The sequence below is a fragment of the Mixophyes fleayi genome, chromosome 5 (assembly GCF_038048845.1).
Source record: "Mixophyes fleayi isolate aMixFle1 chromosome 5, aMixFle1.hap1, whole genome shotgun sequence".
NCBI classification, from domain to species: domain Eukaryota; kingdom Metazoa; phylum Chordata; class Amphibia; order Anura; family Limnodynastidae; genus Mixophyes; species Mixophyes fleayi.
Genome location: NC_134406.1, coordinates 47,130,454 through 47,155,961, shown reverse-complemented (window position 1 = coordinate 47,155,961; position 25,508 = coordinate 47,130,454). Strand labels below are relative to the sequence as shown.

Below are 25,508 nucleotides of genomic sequence, written 5' to 3'. Positions count from 1 at the left end.
ACACAACAACAACACTTAATGAGGCGATCGCGTCATTAAGTCCAATCCCCACTATTCAATGCCACAAATTTTAACATTTCCTAGTAGGGGGCGGGGCTATGGTGATGCGAGGACAGGTTATAAAAGTTGGCAAGTATGGTGAAAATGTTGCAGAACGTTACAGCCTATCCCCCATTCACTGAAATGCAAAAAGTGCTTGATAAGGCTGGATCTAATTTTTGCTAATTGATTAGCTGGGTGAGGAAACTGCAGCAAACTAGCCTGTTCCATGTGTAGTTACATACCCCAATTAGTCCTGACTTCCATGGGACAGTCTAAATGTGGGTCAAACAGAATGGACAAAGCTTGTATATTATGGAGCATTGTTAAATAGTGTGCATTGTTAGGTGGGTTGACGGCGTGGTCATGCATTTTGTGGGATGCGTCAAATGTAGTCCCTATTCTTTCACTTTTCAATGTTGAGAGGTATGACTTTTTTGTGTTTTTATGTGGATTGCGGTGGTATTTTACTTGCATATATTAATCTGTGTGTAAACTTGTCACAAACATGTGTTGAGTTCCTAGTGCATGTCTCCAGATGTGATCAGTAGTGAATTAATTGACAAAAATCTTATGTATACCGGTTGGGTAAATGTCTAGGGATTCCTTCAATAGTATTATGTCAACTAGCCAACACTCCGAAGCTACTGGCAGGAGGTGATGGAATCACCAGCTGACAGATTTCCTGCCTTGTCTGCATAAATCACACTATCCTGTCAGACAGAATGATAAGCTTGGGGCCCACACACGTTACATGTGTAACCTTGTTATATATCAGCTATGCATAGCTGTTTATGTATGCCTGTGGATATCTGAGATGTCCATCTTCACAAGGAAATCACATCTATACCACTTGTAGTCAGAAGGTGGCACTGCAAATAACTTTTTTTTTTTTTTTTTCATAAATATGTATAGGCTGGTAGTCTAACCTCCGAAACCACTGACATATTGTATGTTGTACAATGTTTCTATTATGTATTGTACTCAGTATTTATATCTGTGACATAAATGGTACCTGCTCTGTACAAAAAAAAAAAAGTAAGTTTGCCCCAATATTATCTTTAATTTTTTTTTGCAATAGATTTAAAAAGGTGTAAATGAAATTAGAATACAACTTTTTTTTTCACATGAGATTTGTTATTTTCCATACCCGCATTTAACAAAAACAAATACTGCTAGAACTTCAGTTCTCGGATCTTATTTTAGACATAATTATGTGCTGTAATCCAGCGAAGACGACTCACATATGTTAAACAGATTAGATTTTACAACATATGTTGCTTTAATTATCGTTCCTTTGGAAAATTGGCTTAGTTGGAGTATTGTGTATTTTCACCTCTGGGATTTCATTTCTACACTTCACTTTTGCAAAAGTAACAACATATGGTACATAGTAAAAAAAAAAAAATAGATGTGTAACTTTTTTGTTTCTAATTTATAGTCATATTCCATTGTTGTAAACCACCCACAGTATGAATTTACTATAAGTTTCTTGCTGGTTGAAGCCTAAAGTCTAGTTACATTTCAGGATATAATACCAGGGGCAAGTGGATTTAAATCAATAGCCTTCAAATCCAAAGTTCTATGACTTGTGTTTAACTGGGCCTATGGGATGAAATAGCTTGGATGCGAGAAATCTGCATAGTTTTGACAAAGGCTTATGGAAATGCCTTATGGTGTGTGAGGACGGACATGAGGATGATAAATTTTGGTCCCGTACGTTGACAAGATAGCTTTCAGCCAAAGTTTTTATTGTGAAGCATAAATAAGAAGCATCGAACTTTCCTTTCCCATTCATCCCACTTTATGCTACAAGATAAAGCCGCGTTACCGTTTTAGGTCTTTTTCCCAGAAAATTAGCATTGTGCAGTCTCGTCTACGGCTGCCAGCTTGGACTGGGTAGTGTTATGAGTGTTCGATGATGGCACAGTTTATTCAAAAACCAATCTGGCACATTAAGGACAGAGATTGGCACTAGTTCTAAACTGTCATCTAAGCCTAGAAAACTCTATACATGCTTTGCAAAAAAAAACAACGGTCCCAATGTAGACTGAGTACTACGCCAGTTAGTGTGGCATATCTTGCGTGAAATTGTAATGTGCGTGCCCAGAAAAGGGGCCAAACGCATAAACGTCTATGCAGATTTCAGTGATTCTGGCACTTATGCCCGTTTACGCCTTTATAGTCAGGACACGGGAGGGCAGGGGCATTCTGCCACAGGCCAAGTACGGTAATTGTAAACAGATGCAGACAGGGACTGGGATGTAATTGCGGGTGGTCAAGGTCAGGTGCAAATAGCGGATTATGATGGTCGCCATCAACAGTGAGCCTCTTGTGATTGGCTAGGTGAATGCTCAGCTGATGCCGTTCGGTTCGTTCTATGTTGCACATACATATATTATGCTCTCATGTGCGATTTTAAACAAATGTTTTTCTCCTGTTTTATAGAGGTTTTGGAAGTTATCTTTTTGTCTAATAGCAAATAAGTAGTTTGCAAACAAAACAAATGGTTACAAACAAGGGCAGAAGTGTAGTATACAACCTAGCGTATACCGGATGCACATGCGACTGGTGCAGACCGGCATGTACCTTACAGCTTTGCATAAGCCCACAATAGCGGCTTTTTTTAGTGAATGCAATTTGCTGCTATGATTTGTGGAGCAGTTGGAGCCAACTCTGCATCAGCCCCAAAGACACAACTGCTGCAAGAAAGATATACGTAGTTATCAATAAACAATAATAAATTGTCCATTTCTGAAACTGTTAATTACACAAATTTTTAAATATTCTCTGCATCGGGCCTGTGAATATGTGTTTTTGCCTTATTAACGTCACAGTTATTAGATACACTCAAATAACAAAAGCGGTATTACCTATATCTGAAAAAAGTAAGATTAGCGTAAATTTCAATTACTTTAGAATTGAAATATACTCATCGTATTCATTTATAAGATACTAATAAAACTACAGAAACGCTTAAAAACTGAATAAACTAAAGTTCAGAAACTCATAACAATCTATACTAGCCGTAATGTAATTGTTAATAAAAGCTAGTATGTAAAGTCCCTTTGCTTTAGGGAAATAGGATATAGACGTTTTACGTTTGTACAGTGTCTCATTGGTCTCTCTATAAATGAACCAACAGTAATCACCCATCATTGCAGTGTCCCAGCATCCTTGGTAGCAACGCTCCATTGTCGTAATGTCTTAGTGAAAACGTTCCCTCTGTTCCTCACTTACACTACCCTGGCTGGCAGCAAAAAAAGTCTAGACAGGAACCAAATTAATTGCCTTGTATTCCCCATATACATGACATTATCAAATGAGCAAATAATAAACAAATTCTTGAATGAACAGAAGTGTTGTGACAACCAAGGAATAGTGCAGACACTTATTTACATATTGTTCAGTTTTAAATATTGAATAATAACCCATCTCAGTCTGTCTTTAGCAAAATAAAATAAATGTTACAATCACAAACTCTCCCTGTCTCTCTCTCGGGCCTATGTACTATAAAGTGGTAGTAGGGCTGATTGTCTATCACAGCTTGTAGCTACCTTGAAAACCATGATTTACCAAGAAATTGTACTATTGCAGCTGAGTAGTTCTGAGCTACTTGGCAATACATGATTTGGCCTGTCTCACCGCTGTATCGGGCCAATGATGGTGGATCTGCACATGTGTGATCATGTATGTGCAGCGGAACTAAAATCCCTGAGTGGGCATTCAATTCCAGTAACAAAAAAAATAAAATAAAATAAATAAAAATAATATATATATAAAAATAAAAAATAAAATAAATATAAATATATTTTAAAATAAGATATATATATTTATTTAAAAAATATTTTGCTACTGTTCCCATGTGAAAAAATTATGCCCAAGAGTTTTCCCTGCCTAATAAATAGAGAGCGTATCCTTTCTCTCTCTCTCCTTATTGCTCTAGCGCTCTTCGCTTCTCACCCTCTACTTTTCACTTTTTCTTCCCTATCTCTACATACTTATACCATACAGAATAGCTACATTTTATATGTGCACTAAGAAGGCATTCCTATGAAGGTGACCAGTCTATCTGCCGTTATTAATTCAATGTTTATCTTTTAGTATTAGAGGGACTGGCTGTGTAGTGCATTCTGTAAAGGTTATATGGAAAGCTAATCAATTTTCAGGATTTCTCTATGAGATTTCTTCCAAATCCCTGGTCATGTCACTTCCTAATTGATGGTCTTTTTATTGTTTGTGTATCCGAGGTTGTTACACAGTCTTGACATGTTCCAGTGTCAGCAATTAAATCCGCCATCACCCTGTTCTGCAGAATATGTGTCCACGCATCTCAAGGTTAAAGGCAGGGGAAGATATTCTTTCTTTCTTCCTTTACGGTTATGAGAAAAAATTGCATTGGTATCATCATTTGTAACGTAAAAGGACAGAACGCAGGTGCCACGCTTTGACTCAAATTGTAAAATCAAATGTGTGTCTTATGAGTCATCCGTAATCCTTTCAACGCCGGCTGTATCGCAGTATAGTTTCAGCAGAGCATCAGGTGCTTTTACAGGATAATTCAACATTTTTTTGCCCCCCCTCCTTGCATGAATTGGGGGTCTGTCTTCCCTGGGACCCACTTTCTCTGGGCTGTTGGGGGTCCATGAGGCAATTAAGCCTCCACAATGGAGGACCACATTAGAGAAACGTGTCACCCCTGCATCCGGCCAGGTGATCCGGTCAGGTGAATCCCCCATTCGCAGTAGGGCTAAGGAAGGGGGTCCTGGGGGAGGCACCATGGTAGGAGATTACATTTAAAGACTGAATAGTAAGTTGTTAAAAGGTGAAATTAGCCTTTATACCATCACTACATATCGCTGTATAACTGTATTTAAAATAAAATTACTGACCTTCGACTATGACCACTCCTACTATCCCAAATTTGCTCAAATATAATTAGTTCATATGACTTAGAGTACCTCCGTTTATTACCAGTAAGTGCAACAGAGGGACATTGTTGGGCACTAGCAACAGGTATGATGCACAGATATCCGAATTACTATTTGAATAGTATTTATTTCAGCTGACTTGTAAAACGTACCTGTTGCCTACACATGAAGGCAGGCCCGGTGGACGGGTATTAGTCACCTTAGGCGGAGCCCTTCTTCCACAGGAGGCTCCCCTTTTGTGGGTCCTGATTAAATATTCAGGGAAATGCAATTTTATCTATTCACTACAACCTAGTGATATCACTAAGTCCTTTGACATAAAGTGCACAGAGCACACCTCACAAATATATACATCCCATCTGCCCCTATTTCAGTGGAACAGTCCCGAATTTAGGGCTCTGTCCCACTGTCCTGCTCAGGGACATGTTGCCCTGAGGATGGGAATGTTGGAGGAAGGGAGATAGCTAATGGACAGCCTGGCGCTGCCATGGCTAAGCCTCATCGACATGTGGGCACCCCTCCGCCCCCCGGGACTTGCATATTGGGAGGTATGCAACTGTCTCAACTTAGGTGGGGAAAGTTGGCAGATGTCCCACTGAGCGATGCCAGTTCAATGTCCATGTGCCGGCAGCAGGTGTGCATGGCATTGAAGGGGTGTTTTTGGGTGAGTGGAAGAGGAATGGGAAACCCCCTTAAAGGGACGTAGCAATGGCCTAGAGAAGCATCATCATGCCCCCTTCTCTTACTGTGGCCCTATCCTGATATGACTGCGGCACTCTCCTGATATGACTGCCTCCACTGTGTGTAGGTGAAAGGTCAATTTTAATAGGCAGAATGCACAGCAATGAGGAGATATGCCTTCAAAGGGATTGTAGTACACAATTATAGTACAAGTACTGCTGCAAACAATTCCACTTTACTTTTCAATGTACTATTTGAAGTAACATTATGACAGAGTGTTCCCAAGTTCTAGTGCTTGATTCCTGGTGGGTTATCGACAACTGTGATGTAAAATTCTTCCAGATTGTCTGCACAATTTTGTAGTTGCAATAAAGTTGTGTGAAGCAATCAATAATCAAGAGAATTGTTACATACCAAGTACAAAAACAAGACACATCTCTAATATTAACCAGAAGACTATACAAAATAATGTTTGAAAGTATAATATATTAAAAATGTAGAAGTTATTTTTTATCGAGTCGGCTGGGCCTGTGCTGTTAAAGTTGCAGAACTATCCGTTTGTAATCATATTTTTATGGGAAACCAGCACACTCAAATAAAATAAAACTTTATTTCCTGGAGCAGCCTCTGCTGAAGAAGGATCTTCATTTGTTGTATGCTGTGTATCGCTCTAAGCAGATTTCCCAGGTGGGAATCGAGCAAACTCCATAGGAAATAATGGCAATACAATCAAAAGACAGTGTTCTGCTCTAGACTCACAATATATTATTTGCTTTAAAAGATCAGAGCCTCATATAGATGAATTGTTTTGCAATGTGACAAACATCTCTTCCTCTGCCCATATAATTGAGTGAAATGATTATTTTAATGTAGCTGTGTAAGCAGAGTAATAATATAGGGTTCAAATATTAGCATCATATCTCGCTGCACAGCAGACAAATCCTTCTCAGTGTTTACATTAAATGTCTTTTACAATAACGGAATCTCAGACAAAGGATTGACGTTCATTGTTTCATTCCTCTGGTGTCTCGACAGTGTTTGTAATAAACTGAAAATTGAAAGTTATGAAATCTGTCGCAGGAGTTGCCAAATGAAAGTGCAGATTAAAATGGGAATTACAGTGGAGAGACAGTAACCAATTGTCAGATGAAAGAAAATAACCAAAAAGTGGGGTAAAAGTACACCAAACTCCAAAATGTTCTGTGTTTAATTGTGCCTAGCACAGGGAACTGTATGTGCTACATGCCTCCCTTCTGCACGGTGGCTCAGTGGTTAGCACTTCTGCCTCACAGCGCTGGGGTCATGGGTTCCATTCCCGACCATGACCTTATCTGTTTGAAGTTTGTGTGTTCTCTTCATGTTTCCGTAGATTTCCTCCGGGTGCTCCGGTCTCCTCCTACACTCCAAAAACAAACTGGTGGTAGGTTAGTTAGCTGCTATTAAATTGACCTTAGTCTGTGTGTGTGTGTGTGTGTGTGTGTCTGTGTGTGTGTATGTTAGGGAATTTAGACTGTAAGCTCCAATGGGGCAGGGACTGATGTGATTTCTCTGTACAACGTTGCGGAATTAGTGGCGCTATATAAATAAATGATGATTGCGATGATGACAATCCCGATTTGACAAGACTGTCCCGCAGTCAGCACACTTGTCCCGACATATTGAAGTTGAAGGGTATGTCCACGGTCACTATGGTGAGCGGGTGATGCATGCAGCAGAGATAGGGGCCTCTGGTGTGCACAGCAATTGCATGGTGCTTTGCCTGTGATTGGGGGCAGCCTAGCACTTTTCAGACGTCCTAGACACCCCACTGGGGGCGTGGCCACGCCCATTATGCCATGGTCACGCTTTAATATGCCCTTTTTTATGGTCATATTCCCATTTAAGCTTCTCAATTACATTGGGATGTATGATGCTATAAAGTACATCGTTTTATTTTAAATCTCTGTACAGGCTATTAACATACATATGGTGTTTGCTGTTATCTCTCATATTTTGGACCTTACCAGACCACTTGAGTCACCAAGTAAATGCCCTTTTGTCCTTTATGTGCGTTGCCAAATTGGTTACAGATCTAGACATTGGCAATGAGACCACATAACAGGATTTGCCTATGTTTGGGCAGCATGAGTTTAGGAAACTGATTGATCTGTACATAACATTTGCAACCTCTAGGCAGCAAATCCCACCCTGTTATGGATGAAACAAAGAGTAGAGCAAGAACTGCGAACAGCATAATTTATATTATTATTTTTATGATTTGTTTCATGATTATATATAAAATGTGAACATACCTCCAAATTATGGTCTTATTGACTCAAATTTACAGCCTCTCTTTCCTTCCTTAGTGCTCAGCTTGTGTAGAGGTACAAAGGAGACTGTAGATCCAGACTACTTCAGCCAGCAGCTCTCTTTGAATTGCCTTTTTCCCATTTATCCGTAATAGATTCCATTGTCCTTATAGACTGAAGGGTTCTACTTATTAAGCCATAAATCATATGTAAATGGCTTTTTCTGCATGGTTTAGGTATTTTAAAGTAACACACCTAGCTAACATAATCTTAAGGTAGGAGATATCACAGATAACTCCAGCATTAGGTTAAGTATTGCATTAATTTTCAATGAGTACTGTGGTCTGGGACAATTTAACAATCTCCAAAATACCTAGCCTTTCGGAGCTTGATCACTAACGCCATCCTACTCTCCCCTCTGTTATGTAAAGAAAATGGCATTACGCTTGCGCAGTGAAGACTCCGGGTCAGAAGTTGGAGTTGTTAGTTACTTAAAGTCATTGCCGAGACAGCCAGATGTGATTGTTTAATAAATGGATGTATTGTATCATCCCTTATCATTGTGATATGGGATGATACTTAACGGGGGGGGGGAGCAAACACGACCATTAATTAATAGGCCCCCGAATACCTTAATGCTTTCCTATAATGTGTTCCAAGCAATTGTTAGAGGATATTGAGAATGCATGTAGCATCCCAATGGTAAATGGAACTCACTGTTTTATTTTGTTAACATTGAATTTGGGGTTATTTATATGTATTGCTTTGTTATGATTGATATTATATCTAAATGTTTGAAATTTATTTGAGCTTCTAAAAGTATATACAAAGTCAAAATATCACAATTATCAACAGGAGAACATAAAGACGATGCGTTCTCTAAGTGCTTTATCTCTCAAGCAATTTTAGCAGCACCACCTGTGGACAGTAGATGGCGACGCACAGCCCAAACAGTGTTACTGTGCTTATTTATTAAACACTTGTAATGAGTATTAGATCGTCTGAGGGTGAGCATAATATACAATAAAATACTAAATTAAGTGGTTTTGTTATTTATCGGCATGGCTTTTATATATATATATATATATATATATATATATATATTTATATATGTATGTGTATGTATGCATGTATGTATGTATGTATGTATGTATATATGTATGTAATGTATTGTACAGGGAAACTATCTCAGGTAGCAGCCTTTTTGTCAGTGCTGTTTGTCACTCTGGGAGGGAAAGTCCAAGGGACAAGTGCGTGGGGGCAATCACATCATTATGCAGTGGAGAGCAGGGCCACTATGATACAAATCATGTCACTGGGACTCACCTGGCAAGGAATGATGATGCGAGATACATCCTTACCACAAAGAGAGACGGGATGTGGTAGGGTGGTTCCTCTCCCAAGGGTCTGGAAGAAGTTTAAAGAAATGGCTTTGAAGAAAAGAAGCACACCTAGCCCCCATTCAGGGCGGTGCCTTACTGCGTCACCCCTCTCTATGAGGTGGGCAGCTGGGCAGCATACCACTTTCTCTCTGCAGCTTCTCTTACCTCTTGCGGGCTACTGTACAGCCCTCCACTTGGCTGCCATGCCAGCTCTTTCCCCAGACGGGGGGCTTCTTTTAGTCATCCTCTTTCTCAGGCCTCCTGACTAGCACACAATGGCCTCACTGGGGGTCTCCAAGCTTCAGATAGACGTGCTCACCTAGCCTGTAATCACCACAAGTAAATGAATATATAAGGACAGAGGGTAGAACTGTTTCTGTTTTGAGAAACTGTGAAAATGATGACATTCCCTTGCCTCTGCATCTGCAATCATGTTTTATAAAACACTGCTGCCCAATCCCAGTAATGACATCTAAATGACACCTTTAAAGTGTTTTCATCCCTACATTGAATGTGTGCATGCTGTTTCTAATTATAGGTTTGCTAAAGCCAGAGAAATAATTGTAAAAATACATTATGCAGCCCATTCATTCCTTCTTTAATAAAAAAAAAAGACATTATGGCATTTCGCAAAACAAATAGATTGTAGTTTCTGTTGTGTATTTTTCACATCTAATAATTTTGTGAGGTTTATTCAGAAGTCTGAATAACCCACTGCTAAGTCATTATCTGAATACCTACATATGTGTAACTCATTTTATTCTTAAACTAGCTACTTTTAACAGCTTCCAATTAGTCAAATACACTCTTCTCCCAAAGGATCATTTAAGAAAACATCTATTTGGATAGGAGATTAACTGGAGCCAAGGGACTTTGCTTCTGTATTCAAAGAAATATTCTGTAATTCATGCGTACTGCGGTGTAATGCATTCCTTGCAATTATAATATATGTTAAATGTATTTTCTAAAAGCTTCAGCAATTGCTGTTTGTACAAGCTATTTTGTCATACTAATGTTTATCTCCTTGCCTGGTACCCCTCAAGAGAGCACAAATCATGTTGCAATAAACTACAGTTTTAGTATTAATTCTACGGTTGAAGGTATTTGGAATATCTTCGTGTTAATATGTCAAGGTTATGTGCCATTATTTTATCTGCTAAATCATATAGCACTGATGTCTAGAATGTAGATGAGAGCATCCAGGGATATAAAGCTGAGGAAGTGACTTACTAAAGTAATGTAAACTATTGTCAAATACTGAGCTACATCTTTTCAAGTTGCCTATGTAAAAAATATGGAGAAAATGAAGATCAAATATTGCCAGTGTGATATCATTAGTGGTGATTTGCACCAGGCTAATCAAAGGAAGAATATGATTGTCTTATACAAACTTTTTTTTTTCTGGACTTGAAAGTCTTTCCTCCAGATTTGATCGCGTTCACACAGCTTTATACTCACCGTTTTATGACAATGTGAATCTTCTTTTCTGTGAGTAGAGAATGTAGTGCTGATCTAAGCAATAGGGTAATTATAAGTTAACTATTTTTCTCCTTGTATTGAGACGCATGTAGTGTTACACATTTAGGCCCCCTCCGGTAACCACAGGCGAGGTTAACTGGGGGGTATTAGGTGATGAACTGCTGGCCTTGGGGGAGCCGGTGATGTCACTGAGTGGGCGGAGCTTAGCTGTGCAGTGTGAATGCTTCTCTCGGCCCTCATGCTGGATTGTGATTAATCACCCCTCTATTCAGGGGGGTCCTCTGGTCTAAGTTGCCTATTCCCACCAGATAGTCGGGGCAAGAAGGAGTTTGCTAATTAGGCCATCTTTATATTTGGCATCCAAAGCGGGGCAATTTGCAATACTTATAGGAGCTAGTGGACTTTGTGTGGTGCAGTTCACCCATCTGATACGTCACCTTTGGGGGCACTTTGTTTTGTCATTTCTAAGTGTCCATAGAACCCAAGGGCCATGAGGGTACCGGGATCCGCTTTGTTGAGTTGTGTTCCACCTGTCTTCTTTTGACACAGGAGGGATGAACTAGGGCAGGCCAGGTTGCTGCATGTTTACATGTTGACCCCATCTGTGACTCAGGAGTGCACTTTATAAGAGGGGAGCTGGACATGTCATTAAATGCATATATGATTTCATGATGTTTTGAAATACTGCATTTATTTGTCTTTTTGACATGTTATTGTAATGTGATTTGACAGGTCTTATGGGCCTGATTCTTTAAGGCATGGAAAATGAATGTAAATTGTGGTTTTTTTTAAACACACATTAATTAGGCATACGCGGGTCTATATTCAACTAGCACCGGTTCTAGAGATACATCTGTTGTTGAATACTGGCGTAGGCACTCTACGATCTAACAGACATTACACAGCAGGATACGTTCAATGCATAGGTGGAATATCAGCTCTCCAAAGAACTCACACACAAAAAAATCAATTAATCTCACCTGTTAGTAATAGTCATTAATGACAAAACATTGAAAAAAATAAATTAAAAGGTTTTTTTTCCAAGCCACCCCCCTTCCCCCATAGAATACATTTATTAGGATGTTACTGTACTAGAAATGCATTTTCACAGTTGCTCCTGATTGCAAACACATGTTCTAGAATACATACACAGCCGCCATCACTAGTAATCACACTAACACCAGACCTGTAGCTGGAGCAAGTGATACAACAGAAGAACACGTACCTTCGAGATGCCCAAAGCTTGAATCGGGCGCTGCTGCGCGCACTCGAACACGCCCTTACTGTACACTGACTACATCCGGCCCCTGAAATCATAGGCTGTAGTAAAGGTCCTTTGCACTCGAAGATGAATTGGAAGTTGCTGCATTCACTGGCATATGGTCCTGTTTCCTGGGCCTGCACAGAGTGATTTTACGCAGAATACAGCACGTATCTGCACTTACATTCCTTAATGAATCAGACCCTATATGCTTATGTGACTTTCGGGTCTATTATGCTATGTACAAGTGACCACACAATGGGCATCAGATGGGGGGCTGTGCCTCCTATAATGAATATCACAAGGGAGTGTAATGTATAAAGTAAATTATCATGCTGGTCCCTGGGCTCCGCTAACTAACTAATGCTCAATTAATAACCCCATGGCCGACCTGATAAAAAAAAATCCACCAGGTCGAATCTTGCTCTCAGTGCCCCCCAGTCCTCCATACGCTTCCCCAGAAAACCTTACGCACTCTTACAACAGTGGGAGAATGGCTGCAAAACATGAACTTGCCCCATGATTTGGGCAGAATGGTGGCTTAGTGGTTAGCACTTCTGCCTCACAGCACTGGGGTCATGAGTTCGATTTCCAACCATGGCCTTATCTGTGAGGAGTTTGTATGTTCTCCACGTGTTTGCGTGGATTTTCTCCGGGTGGAAATACTGGTAGGTTAATTGGCTGCTATCAAAATTGACCCTAGTCTGTGTGTCTGTTTGTGTGTGTGTCTTTGTGTTAGGGAATTTAGACTGTAAGCTCCAATGGGGCAGGGACTGATGTGAATGAGTTCTCTGTACAGCGCTGCGGAATTAGTGGCGTTCTATAAATAAATGGCTATGATGATGATTTTCACTTTGTAGTTTGTAAATGATCTGTGTTGACTGTAAATGATAATCATGACAAATGGGGATTACGGTTATATGAATAAGTGGATATCTGCATTAAGCATACTGTATAATAATTGCATTTTTGTTTTGTGGAAATGTTTATATTTTTAAGTGATCTGTGACAAGTAGCGAGATATCTAATGTGAGTGTGGAACAATGACATTGTCTTTGTAGCTTGAGATGGCTGCTGTAAGTTGCACAATTTCCCAGCCCTTATTGGCACTTGGGTTACTTGCTTCCATGAGCAGAACCCTGTCAGCCTGTTATTTATGCTCACTTGATTTTAGATTTATATTCTAGTTGCACAGCACTGAGCTGCTGTGAAATATGTAGGTGCTTTGCAACAATAATAATGTTCTACAGTAGCGAGAGGCGATGCTTATGTATCGTGTCATGCTGTACTAAACAACGTACAGACACCGAGACCAATGACCCACGTCTGCCTACTGAAATCAGTAGCATCCTCCCTTCACTGCTCAATGGAATGAGTATATTTAAATTGCGATTCCCAGGACGTTGATGACCCATAGTTGCTTTTATCTTGTATTGATTTTTACTAATTGGTGATTATATTGATCCATCATTTATTTGTGTATTACCTTTCATACCCATTTGTTTTCAAAGTACTTACTATATTTAGGGACAATGCAACTAATTTACTATTCAAAGCACGTGCAAGAGTGGTCTTAAATATATTTCTACATGTTTAAGTCTTGTGTGCAAAATTAAAGCAACATTGATGTGTTATGACATGTAAGAGTAGAGTAAGTTCCAGTGTTAAGGAATATGGTCAATTGCAGGAGTGACTGGATTTTGCATCAGTTATTGAAGTATATTTTCTTTAGGAAAAATCTTAATATGGTACTTTGTTTTTAAAAGTATGTTCTTTACACATCTCCTCTATCATCACACGTTGGTGCCATTTATATAATAACAAAATGCATTTGAACCCCTTTCATCGCAACATGGTTTGTCCATTCTTTAGCTGGGTTTGCTCCAATGTCTAAATGCAGCCCATTGGTTGGTTAATCTACATGTACAGGGTCAGTGACGTCACAGAAACTCAAATGACTGCAGCTTTTTGACCTGCAATAGATCCCATGAGGACGCTGTCCTAAAGATGTAGGAGGAGCTTCCTGTGTCTGTAATGGATTGGGAAGGTAATACCTTTTAACAGAGCTGCAGTTGAATGTTAGGTTAACACTACACAATGCGTGTTATACATTTACTTTATGTCCATCAATACTTACCGCCTCCAAAAGCGATTTCATTACATGAACTAAATGATGTACTGGGTTTATATTATGCACTTAGCCTAAGCAAACAGAGCCTCGCTGACAGTGGTGGGTACTCAGTGGACACTTCCATAACTGCAGCGTGGTACTTATATCTGCTGCACACACTATATGCTATGTAAATATATATATATATATATATATATATATATATATATATATATATAAGCGCCAGGACTTTGTGTCAATATCGAGCATGACTATGTGATGGTATTTTTTCATTAAATGGTTACTTTTTCTATACTTGTGCGGGTCTGTTCATTTTGTTGAACCCTGAGGATCTCTCTCTTTCTCTATGTATGTATATACTGTATATATTATTATTATTATTATTATTATTATTATCATCATCATTTATTTGTTAGGCGCCACAAGGTTTCCGCAGCGCCGTACATAATACAAACAGGAGACCATACAGGGTGACCTAGTACAGAGCAATAAACACAAAGTACCAATACTTCAGAACTCTGGGCAGACATATGAGCGAGGATGGAGTAGAAGAACAGGTATGGAGACAGGAGGGGCCCTGCTCATACGAGCTCACATCCTAAGGGAGGGTGGACAAACAGGCACAGGAGGGAGCCGTTAAAGTAAGGGAGAGAAAGGCGGGGCTGGTGGAGAGAGGGGAGAACGAGAGAAGGATGTTTGCGAAGGTGCAACAAGGTAAGGGTTAAGTGGATTGTTGGTAGGCTTTGAGGAACAGGTGAGTTTTGAGTGCCCGTTTGAAGGAGCACAGACTGGGTGAGAGACGGATGGAGCGAGGGAGGTCGTTCCAGTGGAGGGGAGCAGCTCGGGAGAAGTCTTGGATTCTGGAGTGGGAAGACGTGATCAGAGTGGAGGAGAGGCGACGGTCATTGGCCGAGCGCAGGGAGCGGGCAGGGGTGTGAATGGTGAGGAGGTTGGAGATATAGGGGGCAGTAGACTGGGAGAGGGCTTTGTAAGTGGTGGTGAGGAGCTTGAAAAGGATCCTGTAGGGGAAGGGGGGCCAGTGTAAGGCAAGGCAGAGAGGGGAGGCGGAGGAGGAGCGGCGTGAGAGAAAGATGAGTTGGGCGGCCGCATTGAGAACAGAGCGAAGGGGGGCGAGGTGGGAGAGGGGGAGGCCAGTAAGGAGAAGGTTGCAGTAGTCAAGGCGGGAGATGATGAGAGCGTGTATGATGGTTTTGATGGCATCTTGTGAGAGGAAGGGCCGGATGCGGGCAATGTTACGCAGCTGGAAGCGGCAGGTTTGGGCTAGAGATTGGATGTGGGGGACAAAGGAGAGAGAGGAGTCAAGGGTGACACCCAGGCAGCGGAGCTGGGTGACTGTTACGAGCCGCGGCGGTGCCCAGCCGCCGCGACTCACTCACCTGCGTCCCGGCCATCGCTATGGCGACCGGGACGTCACTTCCGGCCCTGACCCGGCCGTTGCCGGGGCAACGAGAAGACGCTTCGGCGCTGCGTCCCGGCAATGAGAGGAAGCCGGGCGCAGCGCTCACCATATGTTCTAGCCTGTGGGCTAATTAATGCAGCCTATTAATTATGCTGGGGGCTGTGTCTAATTCAGAGCTAGGCTCTGATTGGTGGCCACTGGTATTTAAGGCAATGAGGTCTGCTGCCTCATTGCCGGTTATAGCTTCTGTGTTCCAGTCTGCTGACCTGCTAGTTCCTGTCCTGTATCCTGATATCTCTATTTGACTCCCCGTGTATGACCCTTGGCTTTGATTTGGACCTTGCTCGTGTTTCCTGTGACCCTGATCTTTGGCCTGTTTACCCGTTCTGCTATTTGCCTGTGACCCCTGACCTCAGCTTGTTCATCGATACCGTTGTCTGCTGCCGGCCCTTGACCTCTGCGTGGACCTGACTCCTCTTACCTGGGTTCTCCCCAGCTGGTACGCACTTCATGACCCTCTGTCAGTCTGCGGCCCAGTCTGTCCCCACCATCAGGGGCTCCAGTGAACACCTGACTGGCAGAGTAGATTCCGGGTTGTGTTGTGCCGGCTGGAGGGGTTCCTAACATTATAACTGGCCCACTCACTGAGACGAGGTTGGAATGGATACAAGTGGATCCTCACCGTCTCCGGCACAAGCCCTAGCAGCTCATGTTGAGTCCTTATATCAGATGATCCAGGGATTGGCTGAGCGTCTGTCTGTTCAAGAAGAAGCCGCAAAAGTGTCACAACCCACTCCAAGTTCCGTCTGTGAACCTAAGATGAACTTGCCGGATCGCTTCTCTGGAAATAGGTCCCTGTTTCGGAATTTCAGGGAGAGCTGCAAGCTCTATTTCCGATTGAGACCCCGCTCCTCCGGGTCAGAGCATCAAAGAGTCGGGATTATCATTTCCCTTCTACAGGGTGACCCCCAGTCCTGGGCGTTTTCCTTGCCGCAGACCAGCCCTGCCATGCAGTCAGTAGACGCTTTCTTCGAGGCGTTAGGTCTACTATATGACGACCCGGACCGTACTGCCTCCGCTGAAACTCATCTACGGGCCTTGAAACAAGGCCGGCGCTCGGCAGAGGAATACTGCGCTGAATTCCGTAGATGGTCACCTGATAGTGGATGGAATGATCCTGCCTTGCGGAGTCAGTTCCGTCTTGGCCTGTCAGGACAGGTCAAAGACTCTTTGGTGCAGTACCCATCTCCTACCTCTCTGGAGGATCTGATGCACCGCTCCATTAAAATCGACAGGAGATTTAAAGAGAGGAAAATCGAAAAGGAGACATCATCACCTCTATCCGGCTTCATTCCTGTTCCCACGGATGGTGAGGAACCCATGCAATTGGGGGCATATCGTCTCTCCCCTGAGGAAAGAGACAAGAGAAGATCACAGGGCCTATGTCTCTATTGCGGCACAAAAGGCCACTTCTCCCGTTCCTTCCCGAATAAGCCGGGAAAAGAGCATGCCTAGGGAACGAGGGGAAAGTTCACCTAGGTCTCCAGATTGTCTCCCCGAAAAATGCCGTATTGATCCCTGCACAGCTCATGTTTAGTGCTCGTTCAATGGACCTGTCTGCCTTCGTTGATAGTGGAGCTGCAGGCAACTTCCTGGACATCGGGTTCGCCCGCGCTGCTAAAATTCCGATGGTAAAACTCAAGTCCGCTATTACTGTCTGTGGCTTAGATGGAGGTCCGTTGCCTGGTGGCAAGATTTCCTGGGAGACCTCGCCACTACAATTAAAAATCGGAGCTCTCCATTCAGAGTCAATAACCTTCCTTCTTATCGATTGTTCATCAGTTCCCTTGATCTTGGGTCACCCATGGCTTTCCCGTCATAACCCTGTCATGGACTGGGTAAAAGGAGAAATTGTCCAGTGGAGCTCTTACTGTACACAGTCCTGCTTGTCACTGCCCCTGCGGGTGATTCAGTCTATTCCGGAGCAGCTTCCCTCACAATATCATGAGTTCTGGGATGTGTTCTCCAAGAAAGCTGCTGACACCTTACCACCACACCGTGACTTTGACTGTGCCATCGAGCTTATTCCTGGTTCCAAGTTGCCTAAGGGTTGCCTGTACTCTCTCTCTGGTCCGGAGACCAAGTCCATGCAGGAATACATTGAAGAAAATCTGGAGAAGGGCTTCATCAGGCCATCTAAATCTCCCGTAGGAGCAGGATGCTTCTTTGTATCCAAAAAGGACGGAGGACTAAGACCCTGTATTGATTACCGGGGATTGAATCTTATTACAATCAAGAATACCTATCCCCTTCCGCTCATCTCCGTATTATTTGATCAGCTGAGAGGTGCTACTGTCTTCTCAAAAATCGATCTTCGTGGAGCGTATAACCTCATCCGTATCAAGGAGGGAGACGAGTGGAAGACGGCATTCAATACGCACTCTGGCCATTATGAATACTTGGTTATGCCGTTCGGTCTTAGCAATGCACCTGCAGTATTCCAGGACTTAATCAATGAGGTTCTTCGGGACTTTCTTGGTAGTTTCGTGGTCGTCTATTTAGATGATATCCTCATCTATTCCAGATCGCTGTCTGTACATCAGAATCACGTTAAACAAGTTCTACGAAGACTGCGAGAGAACCACCTTTACGCCAAACTAGAAAAGTGTGAGTTCGAGGTGCAGGATTCTCCATGGATCCAACTAAGGTTCAGGCTATTCTAGATTGGGTGCAACCAAACAACCTTAAGGCGGTGCAGAGGTTTCTGGGCTTCTCCAACTATTATAGAAGGTTCATTCCAGGTTTTGCGGACATCGTGGCTCCAATTGTCGCCCTAACCCGTAAAGGGATGGATCCAACTAATTGGTCGCCTCAAGCAGTAGCCTCATTCGAAAGCCTGAAAAAAGCCTTTGTCTCCGCTCAGGTCCTTAGACACCCGGATCCAGCTAAACCATTTGTTCTTGAGGTCGACGCCTCTGACGTCGGTGCTGGGGCTATACTATCACAGAAGGACCCTCATACTAATCGTCTACACCCGTGTGCCTATTTCTCCCGTCAGTTCTCTTCAGCAGAAGCCAACTATGATGTCGGGAATAGGGAACTGTTGGCAATCAAATGGGCCTTCGAGGAGTGGCGACATTGGCTGGAGGGTGCTCCACATCAGATCTCTGGCCGATTGTATATATTGCAAGTTCTTGTGGTCGGTAATGACAAACGTCTAAATCCCAGACAGGCCCGTTGGTCGTTGTTCTTTACCCGGTTCAATTTCCTGATCACCCATCGACCGGGTTCCAAAAATGTCCGGGCAGATGCTCTGTCCAGAAGTTTCTTGGCACACCACGTTCCAGTTTCGAACCCAGAGCCTATTATTCCTCCTTCCATAATCCATGTTGGATTAACCCAAGATCTGAGTATCACACTTCAGAGATTCCAGAAATTAGCCCCTGATACTACTCCGGAACAACGTCTTTTTGTTCCAGTCCATCTAAGGAAGGCGGTTCTTGCAGAGGCGCATAATAGTAGGTCTGCTGGACACCCTGGAGTTTATAAGACGCTGGAGATCCTTTCCCGTACGGTCTGGTGGCCATCCTTGTCCGCTGACGTCAAAAGTCATGTCCTCTCGTGTGAAATTCGTGCCAGGAACAAAGTCCCCAGGACTCGCCCGGTGGGTCAATTGCTTCCATTGCCCATTCCTGCAAAACCTTGGACACATTTGTCCATGGATTTTATTGTTGATTTGCCACCTTCTGCAGGACATAATACTATTTGGGTTGTGGTGGACCGTTTCAGTAAAATGGCACATTTCATCCCATTAACCAGGCTTGCTACAGCTCGAGATCTGGCCATTCTCTTCATACAACATGTTTTCCGGCTCCATGGCCTTCCTTCCGATATTGTTTCTGATCGTGGTTCACAATTCATAGCACAATTCTGGAAATCCTTCTGCACCCTCCTCGGAATCCGGATCAGTCTGTCATCTGCATACCACCCTCAGTCTAACGGGCAAACTGAAAGGGTTAACCAAGCACTTGAACAGTTCCTCCGATGTTATTCCTCAGAATTCCATGACAACTGGTCATCTTTGCTGCCTTGGGCAGAGTTTGCCTACAATAACTCCTCTCACTCATCTACTCAAACTTCCCCGTTCTACTGTAACTTCGGTTTCCATCCCAGGTCTAATTCTCTGTACTCTCTCAAATCTGCTGGTATTCCGGAGATTCATTCCACAGCTGCTGATCTGAAAGTAATTTGGGGAAAAGTTCAGTCCTCCTTGAAAAAATCCTCATTGTCGGCCAAAAATTTTTCGGATCGCCACCGTACCACCTGCCCATTTAGAGTGGGCCAAAAAGTATGGCTATCAACTAGAAATCTCAGGCTCAGACAGCCTTGTAAAAAACTAGGGCCTAAATTTATTGGGCCGTTCATGATTACCAAACAGATCAATCCGGTAGCTTTTAGATTGAAGATTCCTAGCTCACTAAAAATTCCGAACACATTTCATTGTTCATTGTTGAAGCCGATATTGTATCCTAGCCAATCCTCAACTGTGCCTGGGGGAAGTTCGAGGAAGCCACTAAGATATGTGGTTCAAAGGATTTTAGATTCCAAAAAAGTGCAAGGACAGGTGCACTTCCTGGTGCAGTGGAGGAATTGCGGGTTAGAAGAGCGATCTTGGGTTCCGCGAAGACAACTCCATGCCCCTAAACAATTGAAGGAATTCTTCAGGAGGTTCCCAAGAAAACCTGGATGTCAAGGGGGGGGGTACTGTTACGAGCCGCGGCGGTGCCCAGCCACCGCGACTCACTCACCTCACTCACCTGCGTCCCGGCCGTCGCTATGGCGACCGGGACGTCACTTCCGGCCCTGACCCGGCCGTTGCCGGGGCAACGAGAAGATGCTTCGGCGCTGCGTCCCGGCAATGAGAGGAAGCCGGGCGCAGCGCTCACCATATGTTCTAGCCTGTGGGCTAATTAATGCAGCCTATTAATTATGCTGGGGGCTGTGTCTAATTCAGAGCTAGGCTCTGATTGGTGGCCACTGGTATTTAAGGCAATGAGGTCTGCTGCCTCATTGCCGGTTATAGCTTCTGTGTTCCAGTCTGCTGACCTGCTAGTTCCTGTCCTGTATCCTGATATCTCTATTTGACTCCCCGTGTATGACCCTTGGCTTTGATTTGGACCTTGCTCGTGTTTCCTGTGACCCTGATCTTTGGCCTGTTTACCCGTTCTGCTATTTGCCTGTGACCCCTGACCTCAGCTTGTTCATCGATACCGTTGTCTGCTGCCGGCCCTTGACCTCTGCGTGGACCTGACTCCTCTTGCCTGGGTTCTCCCCAGCTGGTACGCACTTCACGACCCTCTGTCAGTCTGCGGCCCAGTCTGTCCCCACCATCAGGGGCTCCAGTGAACACCTGACTGGCAGAGTAGATTCCGGGTTGTGTTGTGCCGGCTGGAGGGGTTCCTAACAGTGACAGAGGAGATGGTTGAATTATTAACCACAATGGAGAGGTTGTGGTGAGAGCGGAGCCTGGGGGGAGGGAAGACAATTAGTTCAGTTTTAGAGATATTAATTTTGAGAAAGCGCGAGGACATCCAGGAGGAGATGGCAGAGAGGCAGTCAGATACACGAGAGAGGAGAGTGGGAGAGAGATCAGGAGAAGATACGTAGAGCTGAATGTCGTCAGCATAGAGGTGATACTGAAGACTGTAAGAGGAGATGAGAGTCCCGAGTGAGGAAGTGTAGAGCGAGAATAGTAGGGGGCCGAGAACAGAGCCCTGGGGGACACCAACCGGGAGAGGGGAGGGGGTGGAGGCAGAGCCAGATGTGGAGACAGAGAAGGTGCGGTTGGCGAGATAAGAGCAGAACCAGGCATGGACAGAACCAGAGAGGCCAAGAGAGAGAAGAGTTTGCAAAAGGAGGGGGTGATCCACAGTGTCAAAGGCCGCAGAGAGGTCAAGGAGGATGAGTATGGAGAAGTGACCCCTGGATTTGGCTGAGAGGAGGTCGTTGGTGACTTTGGCCAGGGCGGTTTCGGTAGAGTGGAGGGGGCGGTAGCCAGATTGAAGAGGGTCGAGGAGGGAATTGTCTGAGAGGTAATTGGTGAGACGACAGCAGACTATCCGCTCAAGCAATTTGGAGGCGTAGGGGAGAAGTGAGATGGGGCGATAGTATACAGTGTTCCCCCAGCAGCTATTTCTCAGGTGCTCTACTCAGCTTGTTTTGCTAGCCACCCGGCTCTTGGAGCCCAACACAGTCATATTATAATAGAATAAACCATTGTTTCTCCTACTAGAACAGGCACTAGGTGAGCACTACAGCCAGCAGTGTGTTTTAGACCACTGACCACCAGTCTGACCAGTCCTGGCAGAGCTGGGTAATAACCTTCAACATTTTTCAATATTATTACAAGTATTACAACTGCCCCCACCCAGCTAGTTTCTGAGGGAGAGCACTGATCTATCTATCTATCTAATATATATATATATATATATACACACACACACACAAGTTAACCCGTGCATGATACTCATGCATTCTAGTCAAATCAAGCTACTTAAGGTGTTAAAAAGGTTCTTGTCATGCATTTGCCCATATGCCCAGGCCTCAACCACCAACCACTCCCCACTGTCACCCCCGGCAACCACCAACCACTCCCCACTGTCACTTCTCCTTCAAGAAATATATATATTTTTTAAAATCTTTATAAACACTTTTAACAATTAACAAATTAAAAACATCTCAGTATACCAAATTTCAGCCTTTTCTGAATTTTTTTTTCCACACACACTAAGAATTTAGTAGGTCAGTGTATAACTCCACCTAGCAGGTGGCGCTGTAGCTTGGTTTTAACACACACACACACACACACACACACACACACACACACAATGGCAAGAAAACAGGGATACTCTGACCTCTCCAAACACATAATTAACGCTGTACTAATTACTTTTCTATTCTGGTCAGGGAGACTTTGGCGTGAGTTGGTCAGCTTAACGTATATTGTAATATGTGGAACTAACATTCCCTATGTGTAATATAGAAAAGTAGTTAGTACAGCATTAATTATGTTTGGAGAGTGCAGATTATCCCTGTTTGTTAAAGCAAACCTATATACATCACTAAATCCAAAAAATAGCCATGCACAAATCTGGTGAATAAAAATTATACTAACTTTGTATAAGTGAAACAAAACTTTTTGACATATTAATATCTACTGTATGTAATATATTGCACTTTAATGCTACAAGGTATTTTTTACTTGTCTAATTTGTTGCAAATCTTAGTGAACAGTTATATGGATCTATTATATACTAATTACTGCTTGTATATATTGCATCAGTTTTGTCTTTATAGGTTTCTCTGGTATTCAGTTAGCCCAGTTAGCTCATTAGCTGTTGATTTAATTAAAAAGTTTTTTCCTTCTTGGTGTGCTTTGCACCTTGTGTAGCCAATTTGCACAGCTGGTGATTGCCTGATTGGTTCACTCCCACTGTATAGGGTATATAAGGGTGTTTGGTTCACTGTGGTGTTAGTCTTGATAAAGGGCTGTGTGAAGCCTGAAATGTTGACCAATTTTTAATGGAATAAATACTTTAATATTCTGAAAAGTCCTGTGAGTGCCTCCTAATTATACTATTTTTTACGTTCATGTTATTGGAGTTCCTGCACCCAGGCTGGAGAAATATCTACAAACGTGAGTGCCTTTCCTGTTATGTGTTTTATTTATATATATATATATATATATATATATATATATATATATATATATATATATATAATGTATCTATATATCTCAAGATAGAGAGATCCTCAGTGTTCACCATCTATTTATATATAGCTAGGGTATAAATAGTTTGTGCAGATAGCATATTAAATTGTTAAAAACTGACATGCCCTGGCCAGCTCCCCTAATGGCTTCTGCAACATTTTCTTTTAAGGCATTAGAGTTTAAAAGCACTTGGCTTTTATTATGAATGATAATAATATCTCTGTGTGGAACTTTCATAATTCAGATAAGATTGGCATTTTGAAAGTACATACCAGGTAAATTAATGGATACTGTAGCTTCATTAATAATGGAAACTAGTAAATTATTGATACATTTTAAAATACATTAGAGAATCTTTACTAGCTTGGCTAGATTATGTATAATTTTGTGTTTGTGAAAATTCCATTTAAGACTGTAGCAACCTTCCCCATATAAAATGGATAATGCATGCACAATTCTTCATCCTCTTGACACTAAATGCAGTAACAAATTGTAGATACATGTACACTGTAACTATCACTCTGCTTAGCTTTTATATAACCCAGTTTGAGCATAAAGAAGTTAGCAAGTCTCAAACAGTTGCATAGTGTAAACCATTACTGCTGGAACATGGTATGAATGTGTAATAATATTATCTGTACACTTGTAATGAGCTGCCACCAAAGTGAAACCATTTTATTTAATACTTAGGTGAGGGGTGCAACATTTTGGGGTGTATTTGGGACTCCTGCTAGCTGCTTGGGCTAATCACAGTTAGATATATACCAGAGTTGGAACTGCTTAATATAATATGAGGTTTAGGCTAAAGCCTAGGTTAAGAATTTGGGCAAGACCATCATTCAAAATAGTTTTTGTCTTGTTTTGTTTTGTATTTTTAATTTTTGTTACTTTTACATATATTCCTATGATACCGGGAACTTGCGATAGTTTGTCTTTTATTCTTAAACCGTCCTATTTATTTCTAATCTGTAAATAGGACAGTTTAAGCATAAAAGACAATTTACTGTGCATGTACCTTATTGTTACTATTCTTGTATTTTGTCTATTTTGCAAGCTGCAAACTTTTAATATTCAGCTGAGCTTTACAGTGACACATTTTACACAGGATTTTTATACTAAACACAATTTGTCAGTGGTTAAGAAATTGGACACTTTTGATTTATGGCATTAGGTAACTAATGACCTGTTCCTTTGGTACTCTGTCAAAGTCTGTTTCGCTGCCCAAATTATACTACCTTTCTAAGCCCCATCCAGATATGCTTTGTTGATTAATAAGGCATGATTTTGAATTTAAAATTACAATGTGGATTTATAAGAGCTCTGCTGGATCCACAACAACAATGGATCGTTATCTTTTCCTAAAGCTACTCGTCTTTCATTGATAAAGTATCGAAAATGATTTATAGTCCCTGGTAAAAAAAAAAAAAGTAGCCTTTAAATGAAAAATAAACTGAAGTACATAACTTGTAGCTGATAAGATGATTTGCAGATTGACATTCATTCTTCTGCTTTCCTTATAGTTGTAATATTGAACTAATGAGAGGAAATTATTGTTAATATTCTTTATTACTGAAATATTGCACTATTGAGTGCTGTTTATGCATACATGTTTCTAAAGCAGGAAGGGTCAACTGTGTTTGAGTATATACTGGTGGGTAGATTAATATCTGCCTGTAGAGTTACCCTGTGCTTTGTTTACTGCAAGATGAACACAGCACTATTGCATGTCAAAATAATTATCAAATAATCACAATGATACACTCAGTAGAACACAGAATTAGGGAATGCACCTGTCAGTATGTACCCTCTCATGTGTGAGTGATAACAACTATACAGGGTCTATTGCAGTTTTGTTGATGGCCTTGTAGGTTAGTAGATGTTTATTATATTGGATTTAGTAAAAAAAAACAGGCAACCAGTGTAGAGACATACAGAGTGACTCAGCAGTGGAAGAGCAATTTACAAGGAAAATCAATCTTACCGCTGCATGCAAAATAGATTGTAGGGGTGAAAGTCTGGTTCAGGGAAGACCAGTAAGAAGGGAATTGCAATAGTTAATACGGGAGATGATGAGTACATGATTTAGAGTTTTTGCAGTGTTTTTGTGTGAGATGTGCATATTCTG

The 25,508-nt window shown here is 42.1% G+C and overlaps 1 protein-coding gene across 4 annotated transcripts in view; it reads left to right on the top strand.

Moving 5' to 3' along the window:
- Positions 1 to 25,508, top strand: part of DPP6 (dipeptidyl peptidase like 6) — a 936,540-nt gene that overhangs the window by 304,204 nt on the left and 606,828 nt on the right. The window contains exon 1 of one of the 4 annotated variants that reach the window (XM_075212138.1): positions 23,215 to 23,308. The exons of the other annotated variants lie outside the window; for them this stretch is intronic. The gene's annotated coding sequence lies outside the window, so the exon portion shown is untranslated. Of the gene's footprint in view, positions 1 to 23,214; positions 23,309 to 25,508 lie in introns of those variants that run through there. 4 annotated transcript variants of the gene reach the window in all.